Source organism: Triturus cristatus, chromosome 6 (assembly GCF_964204655.1).
Source record: "Triturus cristatus chromosome 6, aTriCri1.1, whole genome shotgun sequence".
In the NCBI taxonomy this organism is placed as follows: domain Eukaryota; kingdom Metazoa; phylum Chordata; class Amphibia; order Caudata; family Salamandridae; genus Triturus; species Triturus cristatus.
Genome location: NC_140589.1, coordinates 1,391,012,322 through 1,391,030,628, shown reverse-complemented (window position 1 = coordinate 1,391,030,628; position 18,307 = coordinate 1,391,012,322).

Genomic DNA, 18,307 nt, shown 5'->3' with positions numbered 1-18,307 from the left:
AAACACTTCACGCATAGCTCTGCAGCCCACAGCAGCGGCTCCCGTCTCGACTATGTTTTCATGCACACAGTATCAGTGGGAATTTTTCAGGGGGTGCGATAAAGCACGTGGAATATCTGACCATTCGCCAGTGGAGGTTCAGCTATGCGGGCCTAGGCGGGATTGGTCTGTCCTGTCGAGGTTAGACCCCTTCCTGTTTAAGGACCACAAATTTAGAGACCTGTTTGTGGAGCACACTGACCATTATTTTGGTGAAAATGTGGGCTCGGTACGTTCCGACTGCATCCTCTGGGAGGCGTATAAGGTAGTGGCCAGGGACTTTGTGCAGGCTACGAGTGGCACCAAGCGCAAGGAAAAATGTCCTCTGTGTGAAGCTTTGGAGCGAGACCTTCTGGATCTTGAGCTGACAATGGCTTCCGAGCCAAGAGGGGATACCAGACGCAGTCATATACTTAAGCTCAAGCAAAAAGAGCTTGAAGATCTGGAGGAAAACGCCTCTCGCACACACGCGCTCACTACACAGAGGAAGATCTATGACCTGGGAAACACACCTAACAAACTAATTGCCTGGCTAGAAAAGAAGGACAGGAGTCGTAATTGGGTCTTCGACATAAGGACTGAGGACGGCTCTAGGGGTGTCACAGGCACAGAATTAGCAGAGGTCTTTACTGAGTACTACGAGAACATATACCAATCCCGAATCACGTGGGGGGAGGTGGAGCCCTACGAGTTACTCAAAGATATGGCTCTGCCAACGCTTGAGAAGGGGGATAGAGTGGTGCTTGACTCGGACTTTACCGTAGAGGAAGTAGAAAATGCCATACGAGTTTTGCAGTCCGGGAAAGCGGCACACCCAAACGGACTCCCCACAGAGATGTACAAGTGCGCGGCGAGCAAATTAGCCCCGCACATGCTCAATATGTTCCTCAGTGCAAGGGACAATGGCCAACTCCCAGAGGATGTCAGGATGGCGACCATTGTAGTCATCTTGAAGAAAGGTAAACCGCATGACCTTTGTAGTTCATACAGACCTATCTCCCTCTTGAATTTTGAAGCAAAAGTATCGGCCAAGGTCATTGCAACCCGTTTGAGCATGGTTATCCAGTCCCTCGTTTACCCAGATTAATCCGGTTTTATGCCGCATAGGAGTACCAGGCTTAATTTGCGACGTCTATACGGCGTCATGCACATAACCCAAGGTAATCGGGATGTGCCTGCCGCCCTCCTATCGCTGGATGCCAAGATGGTATTTGACAGCATCGAATGGACATACTTGTTCGCTGTCCTGGATGAAATTGGGATGGGTCCAAAGCTACGGCAGTGGATTCGCATATTATACATTGCCCCAATGGCGCGAGTTAGAGTCAATGGGAATATATCCCAAGCCTTTAGGCCCCATCGGGGCACGAGGCAGGGCTGCACGTTGTCACCGATGCTGTTTGCGTTAGCATTGGAACTGTTAGCGGTCAGGATTCGCGGGGATCAGGCGGTTAAAGGAATTGATCTCGGGGGAGGCTGAGAAGAGCGAATATCCTTATACGCTGACGATATTCTACTGTACGCCCACATGCCAAGCCAAACGTTCCACTGGCTAATTCATACTCTGGATATTGTGTTAATTGGGACAAATCTCTAGTGTTCTCGTTGGCGGGGGAGCTCCCTTCCCTAACGTCAGTATGCTCAGAACATTAATATTTGGGCATATGGATATCGCACTCAGAGTATTCGTTCATGCGATTAAACAGACAGACACAATTGGATCCTCGATGAGACGATGCAGCCCACTGGAGACAACTACCTGTTTCCCTAGCAGGCAGAGCAGTTCTCTTTAAAATGATGGCTCTCCCCCATCTACTGTGTGTGGTTCAAAACACATCGTTTTGAATACCGGAGGCATTTTTCTGATCTGTCGAATCCGAACAGCGTACATTGTTGTGGGGGGTGGCAGCCCCAGGATTGCACTTAAGAAACTTCAGAAAGGAGTGTACGATGGGGGCCTGGCTGTCCCTAATGTTAGACTATATTACTGAGCTTCCCAACTCGTTAATATTAACGGATGGATCTTCTCCCCACTTGAGGAACCGGCATACAGAGTGTATCGGCTAGCAAAGAGCAATGGCAAATATCAGATGGAGCTGTATAGAAAACGAAGAAGCAATCCACTCCTCCCGAGCCACACCCGTACAGTCATCGAAGTATGGCATAAGGTGAATAAAATGACAAGATGGGAGGCCAAGCTCATGGAGCTGACCCCTTTATCGGAAGGAGTCTGTTTGAGTGAACTGAAACGACTGAAGGGATTCCGACAATGGGGTCTTATTGGGATCGATTTGCTGGGGGATGTATGGAAGAGAGGCGAAATGATAGATTTCAACACATTGAGGGAGGAGTTTCACTTGGGGGGGGGAATTCCTCAGATACTGACAACTACGACATGCTCTTCATTGTCACCTGAAGGACGGCACTCCACTACCGGAGTATTCAACACTTGAGGACCCCCTCCTCCTAGATCCCATGATCCCATGACTGATAAAGCGATATCTCTCACTTATAAGAAGCTTGTGAATAATTCCACAGACCGCTTTGGCCCTCTGTGAGAGGCATGGGAATCGGACGTAGGCCTCCTTGAGGACGATGACTGGGCCGAGGCCTTACAGAGCCCTAGAGAAATCGCCATTTGGGCACGCTTTAGGCTTGTCCAGCTTTGTATTCTCCATAGATCGTATGCCTCTTGCATGGTCCACGTACGCATGGGTAGCTGTACGACGGATGAGTGTGTTCGGGGATGTGGTGAATCTGGGTCCTTTTTTCATATTTTATGGTCCTGCCCCAAAATTCAAGGATACTGGGATGGTATTACCCGTGTGATGATAGAGGTAGTGGGAGAAAGTGTCCCACTAAATCCGAGGTGGCATATCCTGGGAGTAACGGGAGAGATGACGTGGCCACAATGGGCCAAGATTTGGCTGGCCTTAGCAGGTGGGTGGCCAAGAGAAACATCACCCAGGCATGGGGGTGGCGACGACCCCCACACTGGAAGCCTGGAAAAAAGATATGGATTGGGGTCAGGGAGCGGAGCGGGTGATATATCAGAGCCGGGGCTGCCCACATAAAGCCGAAAAGATATGGGGGCGTGGGGGCAATATCGAGGTCCGTGGACAATGTCACAGGGGGTGCTCCAGTTATTGCCAAGGAGACAAGAGGCTCCTATATTCATAGATTGTACGGTTAATGCCAGCTATTGGGTGCCAAAGATGTTCGTCATGTTCTGAGATGCCTGTGATGATGTTCCTCCTGTACTGCTACAATGTAATTGATGATGATCTGAAGCTTGTTTCTTCTTTTTTCTTTATGTTTAAAAAAAGATTTACCTAGTTATTCATTTTTGATCACACCTTTGGGAATAGGCCCCATATTTTTATTTTTCCTGGAGAACTGCACTTAGGCATTCTATCAATCACCTACTAACCTATCTGTTAATAATATTTTTTGTGCATTATATGTTTTTGTTTTGCAATGATCATAATGTACATACTATAAGAAAATAACTCGTGGATGAGTTCTTGTGAAAGAGCATAACAAATAGAAGACAATCAACTAAAACAATCTATGAAGGAGGTATATTGTTTTCATAGAAGGCACATTTCTATAGATAATGAATTTCTGTATGTTGTACGCTTCAACCAGCAGAATAATGCACAGAGAAGACATTTAGTCCCACAGAAAAATATACTCATGGTTATTCTGTTTCTGTAAGAGAAAGAAGAACATGTTTTAGGCGTATGAATTTATACAGTGCTCTTATCCAAAGCACTTGCATGCATCATGCAATATATAATACAAAAAGGCAGTCATGATATAAGATAGACAATGCAATATAAATAGCTGCTACATGAACATAATTCCGTACAGAGGAAATTGAGTGTCAAGTCTAAAGTCACAGTATTAAGAAGAAGAGCACAGCTAGGGCAAGGAGTTCTAAAGTCTGAGTTCAACAATAGGGTTGCAGAGCACTCAAGCAAAACTATCAGGCACAGCCTGTGCAGGTAAGAGTGGTGAGGCAGTGGGACCGGGTTGGGGAATTCGACAGACGACGATGAGGGAAAATCAGTTATTTATTTAATTTCCACTCATGGTCGTCTATCAAATCCCCCCCAACCCGGCCCCACCGCTCTTACCTACAAGGGCCGCACATGTAAACTATAGTAAAAAGGAGCCCATATGTTAATGAAATACCAAACACAATCATCACAGCCCGCTCCAGTAGCATCATTAGTTACTATGTAGAGTACTAAAGTTTCTAGGTGAACCAGAGACAGCACAATTTACCCAAAATCACCATTAGTGAGTTTCAACAATCAATCTTGGTCATGGGGACGGTGAAACGCAAAGTTGCCCATTCTTTACATGTCACAAATTATGACGGAAAATGTTAATAGCTAAATGGCATGAACATGCACTTAGCACATATTTCTTATTTGATTCAATGATTAATGAAAATATTTCACTCAACAATACTATTAAAGAGTGCATTTATTGTAGAATTAGAGAATGTACTCACAAGTGTGTTTAACCATGCTAATTAAGATGTTTTAATGAATAAATGAATATAAAAGAATCCTTGTTTTGTTAGATAATGTACTTACTCTGAAGAAGAAACCCAACTTTGCTATGTGCTATAGCTTATGATTAACACATAATGACTTGATACTGTGATTAAAAATAACCACATATATGTAGAATGTGATCTTACTGAAAACAACAAAGTTTATGTAATGCGTGCACTGACGTTACACATATATGCATTTAAATACACTTCTCAGTCATACTCACATTTGATTTAGTTTAAAGATTTACTGTATGCACCATGTAGTACGAATAAAATACCATGCACTTGAAAGTTATTTTCATTTGTGTTTGAATGGGCACATGCATATTAAATATGCACCATTGAATTAATGTTTAAGTTATCCTAACAGTTTAGGCCTGGATTTCACCATGCAGCATTTCATAAAATATCGTTTTCCATGTTTAGCTAACACGGCATGGCTTGAAGGTATTTGCATGCATTGTTAGTTTAGCATAGATACATTACTGTACTAGAGATAGGGGAAAGAGCCCGAGAAGAGAACTGAAAGCCCTATTGAGCAAATGTTACAATAAACGTGTGTCTTTAAAAGAGATGTCATTCCAATGTCCAGTGTGGGATAATCTATCGATGTAACAGACTGCAACTTGGTAACATGACGAGGACAATGGACCCCTGATGGTGTGAGCAAGGGGGTGTTACCTATAGACTTTGTATATCATAATATAGTGTTTGCCCCAGATTTCCTCAGAACCCTCTATGACTTGTTACCCCACCAGAGATTCAGAATACTTTTTTCCTGATTTCATACAGAACCCCTATGCAGATCTCTTTTAAGGATTCCTTGCAGACACCTTCCCTGATTCACAACTTCCTGAATGGACTTTGAGAGGTTTATACCTCAATGCTTCCCTTTGATTCTTTCTTAAGTGTGGCTTAGGCTAACATTTATTCCTGAACCATGGAAAACTCTTTACCAAGCTTCTGAGATGCTAACATTTTCTCGCTTGATCTCCTTTTGTACTGTTCTGATTTTCTTCATAGATATTTCCTGATTTGGGAGTTTCTTTGTCTTCCAACCATCCTCTGGACTTTAAAATCCTAGATTACTGATGTATAGGCAAGAGAATCTTAGATTATTTTCTGAGCATCAGATATTAATGTTACTTTTCTGTATCACATTCACAGAACTGCTTGCTTGTTTAATACCAGTCTGCCTCAATTTCTTCAGGAGGCTGGGATGTCCAGTTGTCATTCTGTACCTTTACAGCATGGTTTTAAGGGCAGTCAATTTGAACTTGATTATTAATTTGTAATGAACCTTTGTTGAACTTGGATACCGATTCCTAGTCCTCACTTTATAGCTAAATGGGATGCACTGTCAATTGAATTTTGAATGAATGTAAATGCTAAATCCCATCACCTCTCAGTCACATTAAAAGATCCATCGGATGACCAATGGTAAGCAAGTGGGCCCAGAAAAAGTTGTATCAAATCTGGTAGTATGTCGGATGGTTTATCCACTGATTTTCGGGAGTTAGGATGTCCTATCTAGAAATTGCCCAAGTCCAGTCCAAACCCCAAAAGCCCATGATTCGGTCAAAGGGTTGATGAAGATCGAGCGGTTCGGAAACTACTTGTAGCAGCAGAGGAATTTGAGTATTTATAGGGTTGCACATTGCAGTTGCTTATGCTTAGATCGCAGTGTTTTGCAGTGGCTCTATGGTCTCCTGCGAAGTTGATTTAAGCTCATGTGTGAATGTGGCGCTTGATTCAGAGAAGTTGAAGTGGTTATCGGGTCCGTCGTTGCCTAATTTCCCAGGATAAAAGACGTAAAGTCAAGTAATAATGTAGAAGACACTGAGTGTAATTGTCTGCTGTGTTGTGGTGCTTGTTGTGAGAAAATGTCGACAGCATTATTGAGTTAGGGACTTTAGTTTCTGTGATAGTGAGGCGGGGTTGGCATAGTTGGTCTCAGTGCACAGTGAGTAACTGTATCAACCCAAGTGAGATCCTGCTGGTCGAGGTTTCACTTGAAATAAATGTTAGAATAGGTTGGAAAACATTGTTCTGAATTAACCTTTTGTGTGTATGAATAATCTTTACTTTTTTTAGTGGAGCAGACAAAGGGCCTGATTTAGATCTTGATGGGACTCCAGTTGTCCCTCTGTGGCGGAGTTTAGAAGTACTCTGCCAAGCTGACGGAAACTCACCCGCCAAATTTAGATGTGTGCTGTCTGAAACTCTATCTGCATCAACAGAGTGTTTTCTGTCACATAAGCAGGTCACCACTGTTGATGAGGTGGACTCCTCTGCTGGCTAACATTACTCCATCTCCATCAAGGTGTCAGGATTGCGCCAAGCATATTTAAATTTCCCAATTGTGCTAGTGTTGTCCTACCAGCGATTTATGATGGAGGGTTTCCGTCTTGGAATGCTCTCAACCATGCACCATTCTTGTGGCTATTGGATGAATGTTAGCATAACACACCTGATGTGTTTTGGCTAATTTCCTTCACCTGCATACCATCCTATAAAACACACTCCATTTCAGGCCATTCAACTGCAGCACAACATTTGCAAGCAAAAACGTTTGTCAGTGTAGTCAGGATTTTTTTTTTTGTTTTCCCTGTTTGTTGTCCCTTTTTCTCCTTTTTTTCCTTTTCTTGTGGGTAATCAAATGTATCTTATTCTTATTGTGAGGATAATGGCAGGGAGGAAAAATCCCCCTTTTACAGAGGGAGAATTTTCAGTGATGGTGGATGAAATTATTAGAGTACAGCCACAATTGTTTGGAGCTCAAGTACAAAATACAATCGTATCTCAGAAAAGGCAAATGTGGACCAGAATAGTTGACAGAGTGAATGCTGTAGAAAACATCCTGTGCACACAGGAGGAAATTAGGATGAGGTGGAACAACCTACGGGAAGAGTCAGTTTCTTGGCCTCTAAGCATCACCTCGAGGCCCAGAGGACTGGTGGTGGTTCTCAGAGCTCCCCTTACAACTATTTCCCCTAGGAGGAGACAATTTTGCAAATCCTACATCCTGAAGGCTTGAGAGGAATTCCTTGTAGAGTGGAGACTGGTAAGTTACACTTTTGAATGTAATTTTTGCTTTAATTTACCTATTGCTAATGCGTTTTGCACCTTTTAAAAACATATTTGCCTATATATATTTGTACAATTATTTTTGTCTTGTTTGTTTGAATGTATTTTGTTGTAATTAGGTTAAATCTCCATTACATTTCACATGATCTAATGGTGCTTATAAGTGTTTTTACACAAATGTATGTGTTTTATATTATAAATGTTGTTTCTTATTTTTACTGCATATTTTCACTTGGTAAGTTCAACTCACAATTTTGCAAGTGTTGGTAATGTATAATTGAATGACTACAAATACCATGATAGCTTGTTTTGGTTAGTGAAAATAATATTGCAATGTTATTCTGCTTATTGTCTCTTTTATATCATATTTTCACATATGGGAAAGTGTTATGTATGTTTTGAAATGTGTTTTGTGTTTAATGTTGTTCTATCCTTGTCATTTCATTGAATTGATGTTATTTGTATCACAAATCAAATTTTGTTGGCTTGAAATTTTAAAGGTAGGTAATTTTGCATGCTAAATATAAGTGTTTTGCTTTTGCAAATGTATGCTGCAATGTTTATATGATGACTAATGCTATATATCCTTCCAAGTTGTGTAATTGTCAGAATAGTAGCTTGCTAGGCCATGGAATGTATATGGCCAAAATATTTGTGTCATTCCAGGACATCTTTTAACCTCCTTTTAAGAAGTAGCATTGTGTATAATTTGAATAATTTGTGTAATTTATTAGAATACCAATGAAAGGTACAATCATTATATTAATTAGCTTTTTCCTTTTAGGTTTTTTCATTTTTAGCTTCAAACATATTTAAAATCTAATCCAGACTTATAATTTTTTTTTAAATTCATATTAGGTCCACCACCCAGAGCCACCCAGAGCATGTGGCCAACCATCTTCCACTGAGCATACCTCTACTCCAGAAGAGGAACAAGACTTTAGGCAGGACTTCAGTCCTGGAAGTCTGGATGATGCAGAGCTGCTTGGTCCATCTGGTCTGCTTGGGCAGACAGCTCCAGTGAGTCTCCAGTGAGTCTCACTCAGCCCACACCTACACCTCCCACTCCACCTGTTACCACACCTGAGCCTATGGACACCTCTACTTCCTGTGTCCAAACCAACGTCACCCAAATCTTGTGCTCCCCAGTCCAGGCTGCTGTTGTTCCAATACCAGCACCACCCCCGTTCAGTCAGGAACCAGTGGGATGGTCCACACTGGGTCAAGGGCAGAGGGTGGTGGGGGTAAGGGTCATAGGAGGGATTCTGTGGGACAGCCAAGTGAGGCCACTGGGGTCACTGTCACCCAGGCCACCATCACCAAGTCTTGTGATCCCTCCATCTGTCCCAAGCCATTATGGGCCATGTCCTTACAGAGCTCTGGGAGATGAAGCAGTTGCAGAGGGAGCTCAATGTTCAGATGGAACATCACAACTTCAATATTGGCTCCCTGACTGTGGTACTGCATGATATTTGTACCCATATGTGCAGGCGGTTTTCCAGCTATATTGTCCCCTTTATGTGGTCCATCAACATCTGGTCCAACTACATCTGCCTAAGCCACAGTAAGGGAGGTCCTGCCACACAAGGAAATACCAGCACCCACCTCAGTCCCTGCAATTGTGGATCTACCAGCCCCCCACAGGTGTATACATTCACCTAGACCAGCAGGAGAGGATGGTAAGACCTCCCCTAGCACCAGTAGGAGACGCAGAACCTTTTCTCCAGTGTGTGACTACTATTCACTTTGTGGACTATTTTCTGTACACATTTAACTTTCTGATTCCAGCTGTATTTTGGACATTAGCCTTTAAACAATTTTGGCTTTTCAACAATAGTTTCATTCACCATGATTGATAATGCGATTTTGTGTTTGCTTTGTTCTTTTTATCCTATTTTAGTTAATTTGGATTTGTAGAATAAAATCAAAACAAACAAAGTCGAAGACGGGTCATGTATCTTTTTTTTCTCAATTTGTTAACTATTTATTACTCCCATTGTACATTTTGTAAAGTAAAAATAAAAAGTATATAAAAATTTACAAAAGCCATAATTCAATAACTAAGATATGATTTAATTGGAATAAAGAAAGGTATCACAATTATTTAGTAATACATTATAACCTATGCTTAAGCAAAAAAAATGCACAACATCTATTATTTTACAGTTCCAGACCATGCCACCATGGCAGAACAGGAGATAATCATAAAGATAATCATAAAAGTATGATGAAATAGGCAAACTCTGATTTATGGCATGGAGGTCATTTGGAAACAGTAGGGGGTCGCAGCTGTGACTTCTAGCTTGCTCCCTGCTACTCCTGGCACTTCCTTTGTGACTCCTGGCCTCAGAGGGGGGCAAATCCTTTGCCTCCTCTGAGGCCACGGGTCACAAAGGAAATGCCAGAAGTAGCAGGAAGCAAGCTAGAGGTCACAACCGTGACCACTGACTTACCCCAAATGACGTCCTTAATTGATGTATGTCATCAGCTGGAGTCAGATCTTCAGCCTCACAATAGGAAAACCACAGCAATAACATCACAAGTGAAAATAATGGCATTGCTCATTTTTGTGGCCACAGGATCATTCCAATACACTGTTGTAGTATCTGGTGGAACGTCACAACCAGGTTTAATCGATTTGCTATAAAAGTTACTTCCTTCAATGATGAGATACATCAACAGGTACATACAGTTAACACAAAATGTGCATTTAGCCTAAGTGAAGGGAGATTTGCATGCTTTGGGTGGCCTATACCATGTGGTTGGAGCAACTAAAGCAGCACATATTGTCTTAGTGGCAATACTCAACAGAAAACAAGTCCATTGCAATCTTAACAACTTCCATTCAATCACTGTACAAGTTGTCCTTGTACGAGATATGTACATCCAACGTGTGTGTGTCTCTTTCACATGATCAACCCTTGTTTCCTTTGTACTTTGCAATAGCAGCATAGAATTGCGAATGTCACAATGTTGAAATGTCTAAATGAAGATGACATGGTGAAGGTACCTAAAACAGAATAAAAACAAAAGACATTAGGTGATCACATAACAAAATTTGCACATAACAAATTAATCATTTTGTAGACATATATTCTGAGATCAATCAAAGATAAACAATGTAATGAACATAGTAGTCAATGTGTCAACATTTTGATCAAGAAACATCTTTGCTCAGGAATTTCCTTCACTTGCCTTTCTAAAAAATGCCCAGCACAGACTGTCATCTTCATTAGATTAAAAGTTGTTTTAACTTTTAGTTTTAAAAACTGTCAATATATGGTGGCTCTTAATGGTCTCCATCCTCTGTGATGTACGTGATGTTCTGTCGTAGGGATATGTTGTGCGACATGCAGAAGGCCATGGTGATTTGGCACACCTTATCGGGTGAGTAGAGGACTCCAACAGTCTTATCCAGACATCAAAATATGGCCTTTAGGAGGCCAAAAGCCCACTCCATTGGCATCCATGTTCTTCTGTGGGCCTCTTTGAAGTGGACGTCCCCTGGCGTTTTTGGATTCCTCAGTGGCGCTAACAACCACAGACAGGATAAGCTGAGTCTCCTATATGAAAAAATACATATATTAGACAAAAAATTACAACAGTATTTTAGATCATGCAACATGAGATTAAACAAACAATATATATTGACAGATTGTACTTACCAACAAACCAGACCCTCTCAGGTCTCAGTTCTGACATTTGCAGGGGTATGCTACTCTTCCGTAGTACAAAGGAATCATGGGTTGATCCTGGAAAATGCACACAGATGCTTGTGATGTACAAATCTGGTAAGCAGACAACTAGAACATTGATTGAACTGAAGTTTTTTCAATTGCAGTAGACTTGTTCCCTGGGGTGTGGTGGCACTAAGGCATTATGTGTGCCATCAATTGCTCCATCCACATATGGTAGGCAACCCAAACAAAAAAGTCTCCCTTCACATTGGCAAAATCATGGTTTCATGGAACCTGGATGAAGCTGTTGGTGTGTCTCATCATTGAAGAAATAACTTCTTGTAGCACACCACTGAAAGTGGGTTGTGACATTCCACCAGATACTGCCACAGTGTATTGGAATGATCCTTTGGCCACAGAAAGTAGTACTGCCATGAGTTTAATTGTTGGTGTAATTGCTGTGGGATTCCTATTGTGAGGCAGAAGATCTGGCTCTAGTTGATGACATAAATCAAGCATTGTTTGCCTATTCAATCTGATTTTTGTAATGATATACCATTCTTCCTGGAAAAGGTCTGAACACTTGAGGCTATCATCTCCTCACTCTCCCTGGGTGCATATGTTTGCATTAAAAAAAAAAATGTTGTAAATGTTTGCAAACATTTTTATAATTTTAAAAACTAATTTCAACTACTTAACCATGTCAATACATGTTTATAATTACATAATTATACAGAACTGTAATACATTTTTTTTAATTTGAAATAACATTTGTTACATGTGTAATAACATTTTTTGTTGTTGTGTAAATAATATATTTTAAATGTATTATTTACACTATTTTTTCTATTTTTCCCATCAACACTTCTGTCAACAGAAGTATAAACAAAACCATGCAACTATCACGTTTAAACACAGTAATGCCCTAGATTATACTTTTTTTTCTTCAAAAAATAGTTAGCAATTTGTATGAGGAAACAAACTAGCCATTTTGAGTGCTAGTGGCACACTTAACAGTAACAAACACACTATTTCTACATTTAAAATGACAGGCGTCTGACCTCGCCCTCAGGCAATTTTGAATTAGATGACCGTGGCGGAAGTTAACCACCAAGTGGGTGTGAAGCTCCATGACGGACCCAGCCTTAGGCTAACGTGTGTGAAAGCAATGTACGACAGCCAATAGATGTTTCCGTCACCGCTGATGCTCGTGTGCGTTGTGTACATGTATGCGGCATTGCAAAAAAATCCCACTTGCCTTCTAACACTGCATCCAACAACACCTCCTCAACTATTGCTGCTGTTTCCGACCTCTGGGAGTCACAATGCCAGGCGACAGGGCTCCAGACGAGCTGGAATTGCTGCCTATGGAGGTCTTATGCCTGTTCAGCCAGCTCTATGGCTCACCCGAGGAACATGTACATGTTTAAAAAAAATGTTATTCTGATTAGCTTGTTTTTATTATTTTTTTAACACAGGCTACTATGTCCCTTTTAGTTCCTGAATGAAGTGTAGGGATTGAAGTGAACTTTCTGTTCTTATTAAATTACATAGAGTAATAATGGTGTGTATTTTTAAACACATTATATATAGACAACACCCCAATATTAGTGTGTGTTGTGTGTTTGATGCCCTATATTGTATTTGGTGTGTAGTTCTATGTGTATATATGTATATTTGATAAGTTCATGTGAAATCTACTAAATTAACATTATGTTACTTTAGAAGATACACTGCATTTTCTGTACAAATCACCATATATATATATATATATATATATATATATATATCATAGACTGCTCACTCTATAACTCCATACCACTCCGCTGGAACAAAGCGAGATAGGACCCAAATAGGTGCTTGATAGATTTTATTCACAAGCCACTCTCCACCATGACGCGTTTCGGCAGCTTCTCTGCCTTGATCACATGACAGCGCTAACACGGGAGACATTCGTTTTTAAAGTGATAGTGCAAGGTCACATGATACATTCAATACCATCAACATAGAAAACATACTGTAAAATTACAAGTGTATAATTTAAAAGAAAGACATCAGGAATTGCTTATTTGATCGCTAAATGCCACTCATTATAACAGGACCTGATTGTCATGACTGTTGTTGATGTAATGTTTCAATATTTGTATACCCAACATGTCACTTCAAAGGTTAAAATAATGGCCTAAATGCCAAAAGCCTTTGTGTTTTCCGTTTGTTGACTGATTGTTTTGCATAGGACCTTTGTGATAAAAAAGATGATTAAACCCGTGTATCCAATAAATATTAAAAAAAAGAAAATTTTAAGAAATTAGCAAAAGAACCGGTGTTGAAATTTTCGTAAAGTGCAAGTGCTTAAAAGGTAATAAAATAGTGTGCGCGGTGGAATGGTTATTAATATATAACCTCCCAGAATGTGCAAATGTAATAACTACAAGGATGCTATCTAGTGTCACAGACAAAATGTCTGAGCTATAAGTTCTAAAGAAATATATATCGCCGACTGAAATCACCTATATGCCGTATGCTCAATTAGAATATTAACTTTTACCTCATGGACTGACAAATATATGTTGTGGGGGCTTAGATAATTACTGGACATTCCTAGCTCTGATAGACCTTTATAAATAATGGTATAAAATGTTTTAAATACATAAATACATAAATATAAATATAAATAAATTCTTAAAACATCCACATATAAGATCTATAAAAACCTCCCCTAAAAAAGTAGGTAAAATACCAACATTGTAACATATCATTATTGTCTGTGCAAAGATAAATTAATTAAAAGATCTCAAATCATAAGACAATTGAACAATTTATGATGAAAGAAGAGTTACGGTTCAAAAAGTGATAGTGAGGTGTGACAAGCATATAATATAAGATATGTTAAAAGAAGGATTTTTGTACTTAGATGTTGGTATATACAATCTTAAAATTATTCTTCCACATAAATATCCAATTCTAGCATATCACACCATCATCCCACTGAATTCTATTCATCCCTGGCAGTAATTAGGAAATAAAGGAAAGGAACCTGATGTCATTTATACAGCTGATAAAAGTATGTCTAGTCAAGGTATGTGTACAGATCCTCGCTAGTATTAAGACCTCCTGGATTCTTGGTGTCTAGCTCTAAAATGTAGCGTGTTTCAAGGCGCCTAAGTTTTTGTTCCCGATCTCCCCCTCTGTCTAGTGGAGGTATCGTATCAATGACATAATACTGAAGATGTTTTAAATTATTGTCATGTTGTGTCTTGAAATGCCTTGCTACAGGGTAGGTGGGGTCGCTGTTGGTAATGGCTCTAATGTGCTGTAATATACGCTTGTGTACTTGTAACTTGGTGCTACCTATATACAATAAGTTACACGAGCACTGTAACACATATATAGCAAAGTCAGTGCGACAGGTCAAGTGATGTTTGATTTCTCGGGTCGTACCATTGAACGCTGTCTGGTAAGTAGTTCTATTTGAAGCATAGTTACAAGCTTTACAGACAGAGCATTTGAAAAAACCTTTCCTAGCCACCAGCCAACCCACTTTCTTACTTTCCTCAGGGTTTTTCCTTACTAAAGCTTTTGCCATTGTGGCCGCTCTTCTGTATGTAATGGCAGGTTGTTTAGGCAAAAATGTACCAATTATAGGGTCATCATGAACTATTGGCCAATTCCTTCTTATTATGGTTCTTATCTGTTGTTCCTGCTTGGAATATGTAAGGATGAGTCTAGTGGGCTCAACTAGAGTCTCTCCCTTGTCCTTTCTCTTTGTCACATTATTTATGAGCTCATGTCTCGCGAGCCTTTTTGATTTGTCAATCGCACTCTGGATGGATGCATTTGTATAACCCCTGTCAAGGAATCGCTGTCTGCATTCTTGCTGTTTATTGTTGCAGTCCCCATCCTCACTACATATTCTGCGAATTCGAAGCATTTCCCCATACGGAATGCTGTATATCAAGTGTGGAGGATGTGCACTCGAAGCATGTAACAGAGTGTTCCCTGCCGTTTCCTTACGATGCAGTGAAGTGTTCATGCAATTGTTCACTATGTTGACCTGAACATCTAGGAAGGTTATACTGGTGTTGCTTATGTTGGAAGTGAACTGTAGATTTACATCATTAATATTTAACGATTTGACAAATTCAATGGCTTTATCCTGGGTTCCCTGCCATATAATGAATAGGTCATCTATATAGCGTAACCAGCATACGATGTTGTCTTTGTATGTCACCTCATACGTTTTCATGAGGACCAGCTCCTCCCACCAGCCCATGAAAAGACAAGCGTAGCTGGGGGAAAAACTGGCCCCCATAGCAACGCCTTGAATTTGCTGGAACATTTGATGTTTGAACATAAAGTAATTGTTCTCTAAACAGAAACCCAACATGTCCATTATCAACTTGTTATGCTGTGCATAGTATAATGGTCTATTTGCCAAAAAAAAAAAAAAAATATATATATATATATATATATATATATATGTATATAAATCTATATATATTATTTATATTATATATATATATTTTTTTTTATTTTTTATTTTTTACTTAACATACAAAATAAAATTTGTTTTCAGAGTAGCTCACAGCCTTGAGTGCTTTTTCAAATACGCACAAGGTTATGCTTTCCTCTTACAGTTAACCACTTGCGTGCGCATGACGGGACCACGCCGTCATGAGTCACGGGCGAGCTGTGCTCATGACGGCGTGGTTCCGTCATGCTGCGGCCGCTCCGCCTACGTGGCACTAATTCCCCGCCTGTGCGGGCGAAATGAAGAGTGGGCGGAGTCGTGACGGAACCACGCCGTCATGAGCACAGCTCGCCCGTGACTCATGACGGCGTGGTTCCGTCACGAGCATGGCGGCGCCGCGCTCACCCCACACCCCCCCAGCGCCGCGGCGGAATTTGCGCCGCGGCGAAGGGGTTAAGGGAAGGCTGTACTTATTTTGCATCATTTTACATTATTATCATCAGGCTGCAGATAGCAGAGCCTGATAATGAGCAGTGCTCAATCCGAATTTTGAGGCAGGCCTGGGCTGGGTCACAGAGGTTGACAAGTGAAGGACTGAGATATTTTATTCTTAAATAAAAGTCCTTGTTGACTCAATCTTGGAGCTGTGAATACAATGATGTTTCTGAATGCTTTTCAATGGAAGAAATTCAGCATGGAAATTTGCCTCCATGATTATGTGAACTCTTCATTTCAATTTTCAACCATTTCTATGTGTCACATTTATGCCCCTTACTCCCAGTAGACACTGTCATAGGTATAATAGAAAAATACAGCCTTTATTTTATTATGAGAGAAATTTAAAGTGCAGAGAAATGTTCCATATTATTAACTTATTGGCTGAATATTTGTCTGCACTTTAAATGTCTCTCATTTAAGAAAAATGATTGTATGTTTGTGTTATACATGTAACAGTACCACTTATGGTGAAAGGTATGTTCTGTGCAGCAAGCACATACGACACAGGCTCTCAGTCACCCATACAAATATATCCCATTCATTTGCACACATGTTCATACATCCCCAAAGACAGCACTCTCACTGACACACATGGCAGCCCTTTCATAGTGCCCTTAGTCATAATATTTAGTTAAATCCAAAGTATCTGACTCTATGGACATTAGGCTTAAAGTCTATGCTGCTGAGCGTGGGGGTGTCTGGTAACAATGTGCAAGTTGTTTAGCCTTCAGTAGTTCAAAATTATTTTCACTGATCACAAGTAGCTCTCACTTCAGAAAAGGATGAAGTCCCCTGGCCCAGATGATGTGACAGGCCTAGATTAGGACATTATGGCCAGGGCAAGGGATAAGGGTGCTCAACAGGTTACTACCAATGTGCTTTTTAACTTTTTATCAGAATGAGAAAACAAAATATTGTGTTGTAACTTTTGACCAATGCTTGTGATTGATTTGTGAAAATTGTGTTACATCAATACCGACAAACAAAAAGTCTCAAAATGTTTTTGTTGCTTTTATTTCTTGTATCCATACAGGTCAACGCCCATCAGAAGAAAACACTATGAAAGGCCATCACAAGGAAGGTGTGGACCTTGGGGGTCTACAAGTGGTGCAGCATACATTGTCGCAAGTGGGGGGAGGACCCGCAACGCTGAACCAAAAAGTAATTGGAAGTCCAGCCTGTGCAGTCCTCCCATGTGCCTCACTCCGACCTCCCTAATGGCCTGCATTCTGGCGGTAGCCTATCTGGCGCTTGATAGGCAGTTGAGAGCCCAACAGCAGCATCAAAGAGGTAAGTTCTTGTTTGAGTTTAACATGTTAAAAAGCTATTTTTTGATACAGCAATTAATTATGGCATCAACATTAAGGTTGACATGTCCAACGCACAAGAACAGTACTTGAAGGTGTAAGTTTTGCACAAGATGTATGATGATGTGTTTTGTATATTAAATTGTGGAAAAACGATAACACAATATTTCTGATAACTCCCAAAGGACTGTTTGAGGAGACACATGCTTGTGCAAACAACAAATATACATGATTATCTGGGATGTTATAAGGGACATTTTTACGAAACAAGCCACAAGTTATAATTGTGTCAGGTGTCATGCTTCTTCACTATTGTGAATAATGTTACTTTAGCCCTATTACAGGTGATATAGCATAAAATGCACTTATGATACAGTGGATGTTCCGAACATCACATTGGTGAGTTGGTATTATAGATAAACAATAGTGGGCATGTGAGCCAACATGACTAGAAACATCAGATTAAATGGCTACTTTTTTTATTATGAGTATATCACAAATATGTTTTGCATCAAAAAAACATTTTAACTTACGTTAAAAGTGACTGATTTGCATGCTGACTTACTCCTTAACAAATGTGCAGGTAATCCAGTCTGTTTTTTAAAAAAAGTGGTGATAGGCATACTTTATATTGATAAAACAGACAGGAATGTGTACA